Here is a 19,051-nt window from a genome sequence, read left to right as displayed (position 1 = left end):
CCATGGGATTTTCCAGGCAAGAGTACTGGAGTGGGTTGCCATTGCCTTCTCCGATCATCATTGTTACCAGCAGGATAAAAGCCAACACCAGAAGCAATGACATGACTGGGGCAAATTACTTGGACCAGCAGTCAGTGTATGTACACCAGCTGGCCTCCATACTGGACCCTGAACACAGAAGGAGTGCTGCAACCATCAAAGTGAAATAGCAATTGGAGATGACAGTCTCAAAGGTGCATTTTGTATACCAAGAGTCCAGATTAAGCAGATTCTGCCCATAAATAATATTTTGCTCAGTTTGCTATTTTTATATCAAATATAATTGAAATATGTTATACTCAAATTCAATAGGAGTTGTTTCCTTACTATAATACTTTACAAAGAACTGTTAAAAAGGCGATAAAAAGAAAGATGAGAAACCATGTATAAGACAAAAAATATTTCTTCAGTTACCTTTTTGTTAACATACTCTGATCTCTCCACGTTTCTCTTATCTTGGTGTGGGCTTAAAAAAAATGTGCACAAGGTGAAAGTTGTGAGTTACATTTTATTTATGGCAAAAGGAGGACTATAAGTGAGGAGACGTCATCTCAATCAGCTCTGAGAGACTGCCCCAAACAGGTAGGGGGGATGGTCAGTATACATGTGACTTTAGTGGAGGAACAGTACATGCAATCAAAAACATATATATCTATATGTATATATATATTTTTTTCAGAAAGTTTCTGCTGGTCACATGGAGTAGTCATCACCAGGATGGATTTTAGTGCTTTTCTATATATGAGGAAATATAAGAATTAGGTTCATAAAATTGGCTCCTGAAAATACCTAACTACCTGAAGACCTGTTCTGCCAGTTTTCCCAGAGCACGGAGTGCCTCATTTTTGCTCTCCACCCTGATACCTTTTCAGAGTGTGTTGGAAGAGTCAGCAGTTGTGGCAGCACGTGGTTTAATCCTTGTAGAGGTAGACGCCAGGTGCCAATTTATACTTGACGCTGGATATTAACAAAAGTGCTACAAGTCGATATGTTTTTCTTCTCATTTTCTCAATTTTTTATCTCCGGAACTAGCATTTCTTTGTACTTAGTTTTTCCTGTTGACTTCTGATTTCCTCTGTGCTAACTCCTTCCTTCCCAAACTTGGGGTTCACATTCTTCCATGAATGTGTAATTACATGTCATTACTCTCCACAGATATTACTGGCTCAAGTTTCTCTCTTCTCAAAATCACTAAACCTCACATTTTCAATAAAATAGTTCAATATTCTCAAGGGAGAACCTAAAATTTATGCACTCTCTCTATGTATCACTTTCTTTGCTACTTTGAAGTTACTTACCTACTTCCCAGAGAACGTTTTAATTCTTCTTTCCACACTGATTTCATTTGTTTCATAGTCCTTTATTCTGTCCTGTTTCTGACTTTGTGTCTGAGACTGCTAATTGTCTCCCAATTATGCAGACTCCCAATACGCAGTCTTTATTTCTTCGTTTTAATAAAGAACCCCATTGGGTTTACTGGAACAGAGTCAGCCAGCCAGAGACACATATTTCAACCGTTCTTGCATCTGGGCCGCAGGCTGTCAGAATAGGAGCTGCACCACTTTCAGATCAGCTGCTGTAAGCTTCTCTTTTGCTTCTTGCAAACTGATTTGTGAACCCGATGGAGAGTTTGGACTACTTGGAAAAGGAAAACACCCTTAGGGATGGTAGACGAATAAAATAGAGAGAACCTGAATTTCTGTATTATTTTGTAGGGTTAAATTCCCACCAATACTCACCTGTAACTTTAGGGAGCAGAATACTTATTTGAATGAGTTTATTTGGGAGGGGGGTTGTTGTAAAAACAGCTTAGCCAGCACCAACTTAACTGACAAAGCATCTTGATAACACTTCTAAAATCCTCGAGAATATCTTCCTTCTATTCAAAGACTACCACATCTTTTTTCCATCTCAGCCATGCCCATATATTTTAATGGCATCTGTATACCAAGAAGTGTAATTTCAAAATCCCCTCTTGACTTGTGACTTATGGTCCTTAAGTGTTACATACTTAACTCTCTTCATAGCACCATAATTCTAGACTTCTGGTCTCCTTATCTGCCTGGCTGCCTATTTAGGAGTATCAAGAGACAAAATAGTCAAGACAGAAAAACTAAGCATCTGTTTGAAAAGAGGGGAAGGTATTTACCAATATCACATGCTGCTGAGAAGTCAGATAAAATGAAACCTATCAGACAAATGTTGTAATTGGATGTAGAAAGTTCAGAAATGTGATGAGTTTAGTAGTTGGATTACTTTGAGAAATAAGTAGACACAGATGATGTTATTAATTCTAGAATTCTATAAATGTAAGGGAAAAGCAAGCAAAATTTAATAAATCTTACTCTGTATCACATTTTAAAAAGAGACGTACTCTTTAACTTCACTTTTGCTTCCCCTGTTCTTCCCCCAACACTTATTTTTACCCCATGCCTTGTCTCCCAGCTTATTCAGATGATTGAAAAGGTTTGGCTGATCAGATTCCACTTCCTTCAGTTCAAAACAGTCTCCATGTACTTGTTGACTGGAAAACATGGACAACGTAAAAGTTCAGAGTTATGGTTTATTTGATGGACATTCTTACGTTAGTCTGGAAGGTAGCATCTCCAGTAAGCTATTGAAAACTGCTCCAAGGAGGTGAGGGGGGAGCTAGGATATAGTTTTGCAATAAAGGGCAGGTGGTTGGAAGGTATAGATTATTGTTAAATGAAGAAAGCTAGATATCTCAAGTTAAGAAATTTAATGCTTTTCTTTTTTTAATTTTTATTTTTACTTTATTTTACTTTACAATACTGTATTGGTTTTGCCATACATCAACATGAATCCACCACGGGTGTACATGAGTTCCCAAACATGAACCCTCCTCCCACCTCCCACCCCATATCATCTCTCTGGATCATCCCTGTGCACCCGCCCCAAGCATCCTGTATCCTGCATCAAACATAGACTGGCGATTCATTTCTTACATGATAGTATACATGTTTCAATGCCATTCTCCCAAATCATCCCACCCTCTCCCTCTCCCTCAGAGTCCAAAAGTCTGCTCTACACATTTGTGTCTCTTTTGCTGTCTCACATACAGGGTCATCATTACCATCTTTCTAAATTCCATATATATGTGTCAGTATACTGTATTGGTGTTTTTCTTACTGGCTTACTTCATTCTGTATAATCGGCTCCAGTTTCATCCATTTCATTAGAACTGATTCAAATGTATTCTTTTTAATGGCTGAGTAATACTCCATTGTGTATATGTACCACGGCTTTCTTATCCATTCATCTGCTGATGGACATCTAGGTTGTTTCCATGTCCTGGCTATTATAAACAGTGCTGCGATGAACATTGGGGTACATGTGTCTCTTTCAATTCTGGTTTCCTCGGTGTGTATGCCCAGCAGTGGGATTGCTGGATCATAAGGCAGTTCTATTTGCAAATTTTTAAGGAATCTCCACACTGTTCTCCATAGTGGCTGTACTAGTTTGCATTCCCATCAACAGTGCAAGAGGGTTCCCTTTTCTCCACACCCTCTCCAGCATTTATTGCTTGTAGACTTTTGGATCGCAGCCATTCTGACTGGTGTAAAGTGGTATCACATTGTGGTCTTGATTTGCATTTCTCTGATAATGAGTGATGTTGAGCATCTTTTCATGTGTTTGTTAGCCATCTTTATGTCTTCTTTGGAGAAATGTCTATTTAGTTCTTTGGTCCATTATTTTATTGGGTGGTTTATTTTTCTGGAATTGAGCTGCATAAGTTGCTTGTATATTTTTGAGATTAGTTGTTTGTCCGTTGCTTCATTTGCTATTATTTTCTCCCATTCAGAAGGCTGTTTTTTCACCTTGCTTATATTTTCCTTTGTTGTGCAGAAGCTTTTAATTTTAATTAGATCCCATTTGTTTATTTTCACTTTTATTTCCAGAATTCTGGGAGGTGGATCATAGAGGATCCTGCTGTGATTTATGTTGGAGAGTGTTTTGCCTATGTTCTCCTCTAGGAGTTTTATAGTTTCTGGTCTTACATTTAGATCTTTAATCCATTTTGAGTTTATTTTTGTGTGTGGTGTTAGAAAGTGATCTAGTTTCATTCTTTTACAAGTGGTTGACCAGTTTTCCCAGCACCACTTGTTAAAGAGATTGTCTTTACTCCATTGTATGTTCTTGCCTCCTTTGTCGAAGATAAGGTGTCCATATGTGTGTGGATTTATCTCTGGGCTTTCTATTTTGTTCCAATGATCTATATTTCTGTCTTTGTGCCAGTACCATACTGTCTTGATGACTGTGGCTTTGTAGTAGAGCCTGAAGTCAGGCAAGTTGATGCCTCCAGTTCCATTCTTCTTTCTCAAGATTGCTTTGGCTATTCGAGGTTTTTTGTATTTCCATACAAATCTTGAAATTATTTGTTCTAGTTCTGTGAAAAATACTGCTGGTAGCTTGATAGGGATTGCCTTGAATCTATAAATTGCTTTGGGTAGTATACTCATTTTCACTATATTGATTCTTCTGATCCATGAACATGGTATATTTCTCCATCTATTAGTGTCTTCTTTGATTTCTTTCATCAGGGTTTTATAGTTTTCTATATATAGGTCTTTAGTTTCTTTAGGTAGATATATTCCTAAGTATTTTATTCTTTTTGTTGCAATGGTGAATGGAATTGTTTCCTTAATTCCTTTTTCTACTTTCTGTGTGTTGATTTTATATCCTGCAACTTTACTATATTCATTGATTAGCTCTAGTAATTTTCTGGTGGAGTCTTTAGGGTTTTCCACGTAGAGGATCATGTCATCTGCAAACAGTGAGAGTTTTACTTCTTCTTTTCCAATTTGGATTCCTTTTATTTCTTTTTCTGCTCTGATTGCTGTGGCCAAAACTTCCAGAACTATGTTGAATAGTAGTGGTGAAAGTGGGCACCGTTGTCTTGTTCCTGACTTTAGGGGAAAGGCTTTCAATTTTTCACCATTGAGGAAAATGTTTCCTGTGGGTTTGTCATATATAGTTTTTACTATGTTGAGGTATGTTCCTTCTATTCCTGCTTTCTGGAGAGTTTTTATCATAAATGGATGTTGAATTTTGTCAAAGGCCTTCTCTGCATCTATTGAGATAATCATATGGCTTTTATTTTTCAATTTGTTAATGTGGTGAATTACATTGATTGATTTGCGGATATTGAAGAATCCTTGCATCCCTGGGATAAAGCCCACTTGGTCATGGTGTATGATCTTTTTAATGTGTGTTGGATTCTGATTGCTAGAATTTTGTTAAGAATTTTTGCATCTATGTTCATCAGTGATATTGGCCTGTAGTTTTCTTTTTTTGTAGCATCTTTGTCAGGTTTTGGTATTAGGATGATGGTGGCCTCATAGAATGAGTTTGAAAGTTTACCTTCCTCTGCAATTTTCTGGAAGAGTTTGAGTAGGATAGGTGTTTGCTCTTCTTGAAATTTTTGGTAGAATTCAGCTGTGAAGCTGTCTGACCTGGGCTTTTGTTTGCTGGAAGATTTCTGATTACAGTTCAATTTCCGTGCTTGTGATGGGTCTGTTAAGATTTTCTATTTCTTCCTGGTTCAGTGTTGGAAAGTTGTACTTTTCTAAGAATTTGTCCATTTCTTCCACGTTGTCCATTTTATTGGCATATAATTGCTGATAGTAGTCTCTTATGATCCTTTGTATTTCTGTGTTGTCTGTTGTGATCTCTCCATTTTCATTTCTAATTTTATTGATTTGATTTTTCTCTCTTTGTTTCTTGATGAGTCTGGCTAATGGTCTGTCAATTTTATTTATCCTTTCAAAGAACCAGCCTTTGGCTTTGTTGATTTTTGCTATGGTCTATTTTGTTTCTTTTACATTTATTTCTGCCCTAATTTTTAAGATTTCTTTCCTTCTACTAACTCTGGGGTTCTCCATTACCTCCTTTTCTAGTTGCTTTAGGTGTAGAGTTAGGTTATTTATTTGACTTTTTTCTTGTTTCTTGAGGTATGCCTGTATTGTTATGAACTTTCCTCTTAGCACTGCTTTTATAGTGTCCCACAGGTTTTGGGTTGTTGTGTTTTCATTTTCATTTGTTTCTATGCATATTTTGATTTCTTCTGTGATTTGTTGGTTATTCAGAAGCGTGTTGTTCAGCCTCCATATGTTGGAATTTTTTAATAGTTTTTCTCCTGTAATTGAGATCTAATCTTAATGCATTATGGTCAGAAAAGATGCTTGGAATGATTTCGATTTTTTTGAATTTATCAAGGTTATATTTATGGCCCAGGATGTGATCTATCCTGGAGAAGGTTCCGTGTGCACTTGAGAAAAAGGTGAAATTCATTGTTTTGGGGTCAAATGTCCTATAGATATCAGTTAGGTCTAACTAGTCTATTGTATCATTTAAAGTTTGCATTTCTTTGTTAATTTTCTGTTTAGTTGATCTGTCCATAGGTGTGAGTGGGGTATTAAAGTCTCCCACTATTATTGTGTTATTGTTAATTTCCCCTTTCATACTTGTTAGCATTTGTCTTTCATATTGCGGTGCTCTTATGTTGGGTGCATATATATTTATAATTGTTATATCTTCTTCTTGGATTGATCCTTTGATCATTATGTAGTGGCCTTCTTTGTCTCTTTTCACAGCCTTTGTTTTAAAGTCTATTTTATCGGATATGAGTATTGCCACTCCTGCTTTCTTTTGGTCTCTATTTGCGTGATATATCTTTTTCCAGCCCTTCACTTTCAGTCTATATGTGTCCCTTATTTTGAGGTGGGTCTCTTGTAGGCAGCATATATAGGGGTCTTATTTTTGTATCCATTCAGCCAGCCTTTGCCTTTTGGTTGGGGCATTCAACCCATTTACGTTTAAGGTAATTATTGATAAGTATGATCCCGTTGCCATTTACTTTATTGTTTTGGGTTAGGGTTTATACACCCTTTTTGTGTTTCCTGTCTAAAGAATATCCTCTAGCATTTCCTGGAGAGTGGATTTGGTGGTGCTGAAGTCTCTCAGCTTTTGCTTTTCTGGAAAGCTTTTGATTTCTCCTTCATATTTGAATGAGATCCTTGCTGGGTACCTAATCTGGGCTGTAGGTTTTTTTCTTTCATCACTTTAAGTATGTCTTGCCATTCTCTCCTGGCCTGAAGAGTTTCTATTGAAAGATCAGCTGTTATCCTTATGGGAATCCCCTTGTGTGTTATTTGTTGTTTTTCCCTTGGTGCTTTTAATATTTGTTCTTTGTGTTTGATCTTTGTTAACTTGATTAATATGTGTCTTGGGGTGTTTCGCCTTGGGTTTATCCTATTTGGAACTCTCTGGGTTTCTTGGACTTGGGTGATTATTTCCTTCCCCATTTTAGGGAAGTTTTCAACTATTATCTCCTCAAGTATTTTCTCCTGGTCTTTCTTTTTGTCTTCTTCTTCTGGGATTCCTATAATTCAAATGTTGGAGCATTTCATATTGTCCTGGAGGTCTCTGAGATTGTCCTCATTTCTTTTAATTTTTTCTTTTTTCATCTCTGATTCATTTATTTCTACCATTCTATCTTCTATTTCACTAATCCTATCTTCTGCCTCCACTATTCTACTATTTGTTGCCTCCAGAGTGTTTCTGATCTCATTTATTGCATTATTCATTATATATTGACTCTTTTTTTTCTTCTAGGTCCTTATTAAACCTTTCTTGCATCTTCTCAATCCTTGTCTCCAGGCTATTTATCTGTGATTCCATTTTGATTTCAAGATTTTGGATCATTTTCACTATCAATATTCGGAATTCTTTCTCAGGTAGATTCCCTATCTCTTCCTCTTTTGTTTGGTTTGGTGGGCATTTCTCCTGTTCCTTTACCTGCTGAGTATTCCTCTGTCTCTTCATCTTGGTTATATTGCTGCATTTGGGGTGGCCTTTCTATATTCTGGGAATTTGTGGAGTTCTCTTTATTATGGAGCTTCCTCACTGTGGGTGGGGTTGTATCAGTGGCTTGTCAAGGTTGCTTGGTTAGGGAGGCTTATGTTGGAGTTCTGGTGGGTGGAGCTGGATTTCTTCTCTCTGGAGTGCAATGGAGTGACCAGTAATGGGTTATAAGACATCAATGGTTTGGAGAAACTTTGAGCTGCCTGTATATTGAAGCTCAGGAGTGTGTTCCTGTGTTGCTGGAGAATTTGCGTGGTATGTCTTGCTCTGGAACTTGTTGGCCCTTGGGTGGAGCTTGGTTTCAGTGTAGGTATGGAGGCATTTGATGAGCTCCTATTGATTAATGTTCCCTGGATTCAGGAGTTCTCTGATGTTCTCAGGATTTGGACTTAAGCCTCATGTTTCTGGTTTTCAGTTTTATTTTTACAGTAGCCTCAAGACTTCTCCATCTATATGGCACCAATGATAAAACATCTAGGTTAAAGATGAAAAGTTTCTCCACATTGAGGGACACCCAGAGAGGTTCACTGAGTTACATGGAGAAGAGAAGAGGGGGCGGGTAGTTAGAGGTGACTGGAATGAGATGAGGTGGGATCAAAAGAGGAGAGAGCAAGCTAGCCGGTAATCACTTCCTTATGTGTGCTCCACAGTCTGAACTGCTCAGAGGTATTCATGGAGTTGTACAGGGAAGAGGAGAGGGAGGAAGTAGACAGAGGTGGCCAGGAGGATAAAAGAGGAAAATGAAAAGGATAGAGACAGATCCAGCCAGTAGGCAGTTCCTTAGGTGTTCTCCACTGTCTGGAACACAGAGATTCCCAGAGTTGGGCAGAGGAGAGAAGGGGGAGGGAAGAGACAGAGGCCACCTGGTGGAGAAAAAGGAGAGTCCAAAGGAGGAGAGAATGGTCAAGGTAGCAATCTCGCTCTCAGGTAAAATTGGGTAGTGAAGTTTGGGTTTTTAAATGTACAAAATTGACAACAAAAACCAAAAAGCAAAGATTAAAAATCTAGAGTAGAGGTTGGATTTTCAAAAATACAATATTAAAGAAAAGAAGAAGAAGAAGAAAAAAAAAGCCACAAGATTTATTAAAAAACACAACAACAACCACACATAGACTATATGGCATTTGCTTTAAAAAATAGGGTCTTTTTTTGAAAAGTAATAATAGGTTATAGAAATAAAAATTAAAGGAGAAATAGAGGACTTAACAATTTTAAAAAGTTAGAAAAAAGAAGAAGAAAAAACAATATCAACAACAACAGCAAAAAAAAAAAAAAAGAAAAGAAAAAAAAAGATCTTAAAATTAGTAAAGATATATCTGTCCCTTTCTCTGGTATTGTGGGCAGTGTGAGGTCACTTCCAAGGCGGTTCCCTCTGTTTAACTTCTTCTGTTTGCTGGTCTCTTCATTGTCTGATTTCTGTCCTGACACAGGCGGGGCGGTGGTGGACTTTTTTTTTTTTTTTTAGGCTCACTTGTTCAGTTGCGCTGTGGGGAGGGAGGGATGCTGTAAACAAATAGCACTGTTGTGTGTATGCAGTGTCTCAGCTCCGCTGGGCCTGCCCCTGCTTGCGGCACACAAACCGCTCAGGCTCTACGTTGCTCCGCCAGGAACTGTCTGAGGCCGGCCCTAGGCTGCATGCACCTTCCCGGTCTAAGCTGCTTAGGTTCGGCACTCAGGTAGCCCTCAGAGGCGCAGATTTGGTTGGGACTGAGTTTTGTGCCCTTCCCAGGTCTGAGTATCTCAGGTGTTTGGCGAGCGCGGTCGCTGCGACTTATCGCCTTTCCCGTCTCTGCTGCTCAGTTTTCTGGGTGTACCGCTGGCGCCCCTTGTGAGGTAGATGGTTACTGTCCAGAACCCCGAGAAGTCTTAGCAAAGAAGCCTGCTTGCAGTTTGGTAGGTAAAGTCTCTCTGGGGCTGTGATTGCCCCCTTCCAGCTCTTACGGCTCTGGCTGCCTGTCCCCGGTGGGGGATGGTCTGCAGCCAGCTATTTCCGTTCCATCCTTTGTTCTGTGCGCAGTCCTGGCTGTGTCTTATGTTCGAGCTTTATGCATGGTAGCTATCCCACAGTCTGGGTTGCTACCAAGTTAGTTCGTTCTGGTTACACATGGGGCATTTCTGCCTGATTCTTAAAAAGCACTACAGCCCGCGCCTCCCTGCCCTGCCCCCACTTGCTAGTGGCGGATGCAGGCGTCTGCGCTGCTTTTCCGCTGGGGGAGTTACTGTTGGGCTTATAATCTGTTGGTTTTAATTATTTATTTATTTTTCCTTCCTGTTATGTTGCCCTCTGTGCTTCCAAGGCTCGCCACAGACTTGGCAGGGAGAGTGTTTCCTGGTGTTTGGAAACCTCTCTTCTTAAGATTCCCTTCCTGGGATGGGATTCCCTTCCCAGGATGGAGCTCCCTCCCCACCTCCTTTGTCTCTTTTTTCGTCTTTTATATTTTTTCCTACCTGTTTTTGAAGACAATGATCTGCTTTTCTGGGTGTCTGATGTCCTCTGCCAGCATTCAGAAGTTGTTTTGTGGAGTTTGCTCCGCGTTGAAATGTTCTTTTGATGAATTTGTGAGGGAGAAAGTGGTCTCCCTGTCCTATTCCTCCGCCATCTTAGGCTGATTGATCGCTAATGCTTTTCTTTCTTTGGGAAGATGGAAGAGTCGGGGGCTCAATGAAATAATTCCTTTGATATGCATCTCAGCTACTTGGAGTCTGTGTATCCTGCATTTTCACATCTTGAGTTTTCTCAGGCTACTCCCTTTGGTCTGGCTGCAGTCTAATGACTGCTAGATGGCAGGTATCTTTTGTTTCCTTCCTGAGTTCCCTTAGGGCTGACCATCAGGAGGCTGGGATCGCTGATGACTGGGGCATCTTTTGTTTCCTGGTATGGCCGGCAGTATTTTATTTCTCATATGTATAATCTCAGTGTTGTTTCCTTGCTTTGAACAAGCCTCCCTCCCTTGTTAGTGCTACAGTCTGCAACCATACACATGATTTGTCTTAGGCCTTGTCCTTAAAACTTTCAGCAACTGCTATCCATTTCTCCATCCCCAGGCATTCCTTCTATAATGACCACCTTCTCTTTGCCTGTAGTAACAAATTCATGCCTCTTCACCCTTAGTAAGATTTGTCCCTCAACCTCAGCTGCTTTCAGACGGCTTTCCAGTCCTTTCTTTAGTTACCAAACTTGTTGCAAGAAGAACTTTGGCTTGGCGCTTCCTTTTTCTCTCATCATGCCATAGTACCATGTGATCTGATGTCTTTCCTAGTGTTCTGTCTCAAAATTCACAGTGATCTCCTAATCATCTTTATGTCATTATCTGACTTAGCCATTCTGCACTCTTCTTTCTTTCAGCCTTTTTGTCCAAATTTTTTTTAATTTAATTTCTTTGTTGATAGAGATAGTATCTACTTTCTATAAAAAAATTTGCAATATGCATAAAGTCATTAATGTGACACGTAATGTAAAAATATAACCAGATAAGGTTATTGTAAATTGTTTTGGTTTTCTTTGTAATCTCTCATCTGATCTATTTTAAAAGATGTTTCCATGGTTATAAATATTTTTACTGTTCTTTAAAGATAAAAATATATAAGCTCAATTCTACCAAGTACATGTTGACACTTTGCTCATTTTTATTTAATATTATAAATAATAATGTATATTAAATCTGCCAGTGGTGTTCTGTATCCATCAGTTACCCTTGAATTACTACAGATGCTATTTTATGCCTTGTTGCCATTTATTATGGGAAAAATATTCATCCCTATGGCCTTCATTTATATTATTGCCTTCATTTATAAAATGTGACTTTGTGCATTTGAATCTTAAATTTTGCATTGTCTATTATTAATACTGGTACTCCTGTTGTTTTAAAATTCTGTTTGCTTATATAGATTTGCCCACAATTTTAATTCTGTTTGCATACCATTTTCTATTATTTTCTTTCATCCACTCATTCATTAATTCCCTCAAGTAATATTTTTTGTGTCAGTGTTGTATATTACACTCTGGTGGCTCAGAGGTTAAAGCATCTGCCTGCAATGCAGGAGACCTGGCTTCGATCCCTGGGTCGGGAAGATCCCCTGGAGAGGGAAATGGCGAGCCACTCTAGTATTCTTGCCTGGAGAATCCCGTGGACGTAGGAGCCTGGTGGGCTACAGTCCAAGGGGTCGCAATGGTATATGAGATAGGCCCAGTGCATGCCTTCAGAGGGTTTATAGTCTAGTGGATGACATAAATAAGATGATTATAGTACAATTGATAAGCATAGTAATGGGGAAATTATGTGTATTTTGAACATATACGCTGTATCTCTGAATTAGCATTGGAAGAGTAGGAAAAAGTTTCTAGCATGGGGACAATAGGGGAAGAACTCAGAACAACAGTTAAGGAATAGAAAAGTAAATACCACACAATTCTTGATTACCCTCTCAACTGTGTGAAGAAAATTGAGTTTTATTCTAAGGACAAAGAGAAAAAATAACATGAATCAAAGTCTTTATTCAACGAAATGAAACGATGAAAGGGGCACTTTAGAAAAGATAATTCTGGTTGCATTGTAGAGAAGGCTTGGGGAAATACAAGTTCAGATGCTAGGAAAACTGTAAGAGGTTATTCAGATTACCTAGAAGTAATTAAGCCCTTAGCTAGGTAGTAGCTTTGGGAGTGGAGAAAATTAAAACATTTGAGAGATATTTAGGCAGGAGAATTTTTATCTAAATGAAGGTTTTATTAGCGGTTAAATACATGTGTCTGGAGCTTAGGCAAGAGACCTAAGCAGGAGACCAAAATTTGAGAGTCATAAACATTCACTGGCAGAGAAGGCAGTGGCACCCCACTCCAGTACTCTTGCCTGGAAAATCTGATGGATGGAGGAGCCTGGTCAGCTGCAGTCTATGGGATCACGAAGAGTCCGGCATGACTGAGCGACTTCACTTTCACTTTTCACTTTCATGCACTGGACAGGGAAATGGCAACCCACTCCAGTGCTCTTGCTTGGAGAATCCCAGGGACGGGGGAGCCTGGTGGGCTGCCATCTATGGGGTCGCACAGAGTCGGACACAACTGAAGCGACGCAGCAGCAGCAGCAGCAGCATAGCGACCTTGGCCAGAGGAGTTTGGAATAAAAGGTCTAGGATTGAATGGTTGATAGGAGATTAAATATTTGAAGGCAAAAGTTGGCTATGAAGAGAGGAGAGTGGTATTGAGTAAATTAAAAGGGGAAACAGGATTGAATCAGGGAGGTTTGTTCTTACAATGGAAAACTAGAAAATGTGTAACTAGTGAAAAGGATTCAGGAGAGGGAAATAAAGTATGATCTAGAAAACAAGTCATTGCAAAAGAAGAAAAGGCATGTGAGCATTGTCTTCAGACAAAAGTTGTAACACCTCTTCGGTTGAAACTGGAGGCAAGGAAGAATGATTAAGTTATATGTAGGTTTCTGGATTTGGCGAAGTTTAGGATTAAATTTTACTCTTCTGTTTTATCTTAGAATTCTGCCTTTTTATAGAGAAATTTAAATAAATTTCACTGTTTTAAACCTATGATGTTTAATTAATTTTATTTTGATATGCATGTACACATATATATGTATGTGCTTAAATGCATATGAGTATATGTGTCTGTGTGAACATATGTATTTATGGATGTGTGTGTTCATAAATGTATGCATGATTGTGTATGAATGTGTTTGGTGTAAATGTACCCATTTTGTTTACATATGTGCATGTGTGTAGGTTGCAGGCAGCATAGTTTGATGGTTAAGGGTAAACTCTGACAAGGACCATCTGCTTCTTATCCTGGCCTCACCGTCTACTAGCTGCTTGACCTTGGGCACGTTACCTCACTTCCTCAGACTTTACTTTTCCACCTGTTATGATGAAGTAACAGTAGTGTGTATTTCATATGGTAATCTTAAGGGCTAAATGAGATAAGCCACACAAACAGAAAGCAGAGCATGTAATAAAATACTCTGTCTGTTATAGTTGTTATTTAAAATTTGTATGCTCTCCATGTTTTACATTTTGTACTTTTGCTTCTTTTTATATATTTTTGTTTTGTGAAGACTCCATTGTTTTTTATATTATGTACCTATTTTTGAAATTGGTATCTTAGCTTTAATCAAAGTTTTAAAATAATTTGCCCTCTCTCTCTCTCTGTCTTATTTTCCATGTTGAATGAAGACCCTTTAGTGTCTTGGAATATTTAAATATTTAAACTTCTGTGATCATCAAACTGCGCCTGGTTTTAGGTGACATATAAACTGGAACCTATTATACAGAGTGAAGTAAGCCAGAAAGAAAAACACCAATACAGTATACTAATGCATATATATGGAATTTAGAAAGATGGTAATGATAATCCTGTATGCGAGACAGCAAAAGAGACACAGATGTATAGAATAGTCTTTTGGACTCTGGGAGAGGGAGAGGGTGGGATGATTTGGGAGAATGGCATTGAAACATATAAAATCATGTATGAAACGAGTCGCCAGTCCAGGTTTGATGCATGATACTGGATGCTTGGGGCTGGTGCACTGGGACAACCCAGAGAGATGGTACAGGGAGGGAGGAGGGAGGGGGGTTCAGGATGGGGAACACGTGTATACCTGTGGCAGATACATGGTGACATATGGCAAAACCAATACAATACTGTAAAGTAATTAACTTCCAATTAAAATAAATTTATTTTAAAAAATGTTAAAAATCTCTTTAAATAAAAACTGTGTATGCCTAATATTTTACAAACACATTTGCCACATTTTTAACTATTTCTACATTTTTTCTGTATGTTTAATTCTGTCCAATATCCATCACCAGACTTTTCTTCCACAGTTTGCCACCCTTGAACTTGCTTGTTCAGTTCAGTTCAGTTCAGTCGCTCAGTTGTGTCCGACTCTTTGAGACCCCATGAATTGCAGCACGCCAGGCCTCCTTGTCCATCACCAGCAACTGGAGTTCACTCAGACTCACGTCCATCGAGTCAGTGATGCTATCCAGCCATCTCATCCTCTGTCGTCCCCTTCTCCTCCTGCCCCCAATCCCTCCCAGCATCAGAGTCTTTTCCAATGAGTCAACTCTTCGCCTGAGGTGGCCAAAGTACTGGAGTTTCAGCTTTAGCATCATTCCTTCCAAAGAAATCCCAGGGCTGATCTCCTTCAGAATGGACTGGTTGGATCTCCTTGCAGTCCAAGGGACTCTGAAGAGTCTTCTCCAACACCACAGTTCAAAAGTATCAATTCTTTGGCTCTCAGCCTTCTTCACAGTCCAACTCTCACATCCATACATGACCACAGGAAAAACCATAGGCTTGACTAGACGGACCTTTGTTAGCAAAGTAATGTCTCTGCTTTTGATTATGCTATCTAGGTTGGTCATAACTTTTCTTCCAAGGAGTAAGTGTCTTTTAATTTCATGGCTGCAGTCACCATCTGCAGTGATTTTGGAGGCCCCCAAAAATAAAATCTGACACTTCACACCGTTTCCCCAATTATTTCCCATGAAGTGATGGGACCAGATGCTTGTTACATTCATCAATCACCTATGAATCTTTTAAGAGAAACTTTTTAAAAATTGTTGTCTATTTTATGACACTCTATACAGGTATTATCTTCATTTGAAGAGCAGCTAGACAGAATGTGGAAATCATGGGTCCTAGTCTTTCCCTTCAACCTCTAGGAATACTGTCCCCTCATGATTTGGTATGTGGTTTTTGAAAGGAGCACTGGGCCATCTTGTTTATTGCTTTTACTGTGTTTTAAGTATTCTTTATGCTTAGAGTTTGCCAGTGTCATCAGATTATTGTGTGTGTGTGTGTGTGTGTGTGTGTGTGTTATTCATTTGGTTGGAACATGACTCGTCTTTCAATCTCAAAATACAGATTTTTAGAAGCTGGATAATTTTTTTGGAATTTGTCTTTGATTATTGTTTAGTCTACTTACTCTGCTTTCTCTTTGGAAATCTTTCTTACAGAGGCTGCATTTGCATTTGCCCTGCCATTTGTCTCATTTTCTCGCTATGCACCCTCTCTGCCCTTTTACGCTCAGTTCCTCAGTTTATTCTCAGTCCTGCCCTGTGCATCACTAATTCAGTTTTCTGCAATGTCAGGTCTGCTAATTATTGACTCAGACTAAAGTGTTTGTTTTTAATTCAATAAATGTGCTATTTATCAACAGTTTTTCCTCATCTTTGTCATCTGTTTCTATTTCATAGGGACAATGTTTCACCGATTTGTTTTTCTTTCTTCTGTTTTTTTTAAGGATAATATGAACTTACTGAGTCAGACTCTGCTCTTATAGTGAAATGCTTTCTCATATGTCTCTTACTGTTTTTTTTTGTGTGAAATTATCTTTTAAAAAATAAATGTACATTTCATATAGTTTTGCAATTATTGTAAATTATAGTATTACAATTATATGTTGCTCTGGGTTTTGTCACAAATTGTCACAATTCTCCATCCAAATCTGTCATAGGGGATCCCCTCAAGTTGCCCTCAATCTTCCTCCTAAAAATCTTAATAGACTGTCTCACTTTTCACATTAAATTAACATGTCCAAACTAGACTAAGTGTTATCATCTTCTTCCGAAGTCCCATAGCAATTATGTTATCATCCTGCCAGTCATCCAGGATTAATCAGAGTATCTTCCACTCTACTTTTTACCCTTTTCAAAAGGCAGTGTTCTCAGTTCCACAGGGCCCCATGTGCCGTTTCCTTATGTGTGGGCCACTCCATGTCATATTACATGTTTAATATTTTAATATACCTTTGGTCTTAGCAGGTTGTTCTTAATGCTCAACTCTAGTAATGCGTTTCTTTAGAAATTTTCAGGTACTGAAATAAGCAGTGAGACAGACCACCCTACAGAGCAAAGAGGAAATGGCCGTAAGCAAGGTTTTCAGTTCCTAAGCTGGTCAAAAAATTATCAGGCGTACACAAGGTTCACTAAGTGGAGGTTGAGAGAGAGCAGAGAGGAACGCTATGATGTGAATCTCAGCTCCACCTCTCACAGGGAAAGCTGGGGATGTTTTTTCTTCACCTAAAGTAAAGTTGGGGAGGGAGGAGCCCCGAGACCACCCCGATGTTTTAATGGGCATCTTCCGCAGTTTTCGGGGGACAGACAGAGTGGGCAGATAGCTGACTCCTTCTTTCAGAATTTTAAAAGCGGGGGAAAAATGACTTGATAACAAATCTAACAGCTAGGAAGGAAGCTGTTTGGTTGTGGCAAGGAGTGATGAATGCTTGAATGTCCAGGAACCACAGGTAGGTTAGGCACTAAAGGCAGTCTTTGGGAGTCATCTTGTGTAAAGTGCTGCCTGCAGCTGTCAGTTTCTGCAATCTGAATGGTGTGGGTTGTAGAGGGAGTTATTAGGTAAGGTAAGGTAAGGTGAAGTCGCTCAGTCGTGTCCGACTCTTTGCGACCTCATGGACTTCTCCGTCCATGGATTCTCCAGGCAAGAATACTGGAGTGGATTGCCATTTCCTTCTCCAGGGGATCTTCCTAACCCAGGGATTGAACTCGGGTCTCTCGCATTGGGGGCAGATGCTTTAACCTCTCAGCCACCAGGGAGTTATTAAGGACCCAGAATAGAGATTCCTTTGAATGGGTTTAGGGGACCACAGGTGAGAGATTGTCAGTGATTAAGCAAATTCCTGAAAGCCCATGAATGATCTAGTGAGGAAAAGGGTCTGCTGTAGACAGTTGCCAAACTCAGTGGGTGCAGCTCAGGACAGTAAGGCCTGTCTTCTCTTCCCTTCTGCTCCGCCCTTCCTGGGTTTAACTCTGCTGTGATCAGAAACTAGAGCCTATTATATAGAGTGAAGTAAGCCAGAAAGAAAAACACCAATACAGTATACTAACGCATATATATGGAATTTAGAAAGATGGTAACGATAACCCTGTATGCGAGACAGCAAAAGAGACACAGATGTATAGAACAGTCTTTTGGACTCTGTGGGAGAGGGAGAGGGGGGGATGATTTGGGAGAATGGCACTGAAACATGTATAATATCATATAAGAAACGAATCACCAGTCTAGGTTCGATGCATGATACAGGATGCTTGGGGCTGGTGCACTGAGACGACCCAGAGGGATGGTAGGGGGAGGGAGGAGGGAAGGGGTTCAGGATGGGGAACACGTGTGCACCTGTGGCAGATTCATGTTGATGTATGGCAAAACCAATAAAATATTGTAAAGTAATTAACCTCCAATTAAAATAAATAAATTTATATTAAAAAATCTAAAACCAAAAAAAAATTAGCCTCCAATTAAAATAAATTTATATTTAAAAAAAAGAAACTAACATACCGTCAGTTTCCACTTCCTCCCTGCCTCACCGCCCCACAGCGCATCTTTTTGTGGGAGGAAAGGATGCATGCCAGTATTAAATCAAGTTGGACATGATATTTTATGTATAAAACTGAGACAGTAATTTTGATTCAAGATGATCATCTCCTTTGAATGACCAAAAGAATCATAAGAGTGTCTGAGTTTTCATTCAGTAGGAAAGAAACAACTAAATACATTCCCTGAACAATGGGAGGCTAAAATTGTTTCATGATCACATCTTATGAGTCATACTTATCCAGTGTACTGGTTACATAAAGAAGTTTTAAGAACTTACCTGTATTTGAGAACGATTCGCCGCTGGCTGAAAGAATAATAATCTGAAGTGGGAAAGATGAGTCAGGAAAATCATCTTTCCTTGTCTAAGTCCTCTGTATCATCAAGATACCACCTCGGACGTTAAGTCACTGCTGATTTTCTTCCACTGCTTTTACTGTCCAAAGTTGATCACTCATTAACTCAGTGATCAGTGGATATTAATTAGGTGCCTACAGTGTTTCAGATATTGATCTGATGCTTGGCATGCATCAAAGGATGAAACATAAAAATCTCTATCCATAGGAGGTTTACATTCTAGTTGGTAGAAATGGATAAGAAATAAGACCCATGATGCCCTAGTAACTTCTGCAGTATACCAGAAGATGATAAATACAATAGAATAAAGAAAACGTTAAGCAAAGCCATTTGAGTAAGGCAGAGTCATTTGAAAAGGATGGATTGGAGATAGAATTTTAACTTTAAATAAGGGAGTCAGTAGGCCTTCTTTTGAAGATGAGATTTAAGTCCAGT

Source organism: Oryx dammah, unplaced genomic scaffold, assembly GCF_014754425.2.
Source record: "Oryx dammah isolate SB20612 unplaced genomic scaffold, SCBI_Odam_1.1 HiC_scaffold_29, whole genome shotgun sequence".
Lineage (NCBI taxonomy): Eukaryota > Metazoa > Chordata > Mammalia > Artiodactyla > Bovidae > Oryx > Oryx dammah.
The sequence above is the reverse complement of the archived record's forward strand: the minus strand, read 5'-3'. Positions refer to the sequence as shown.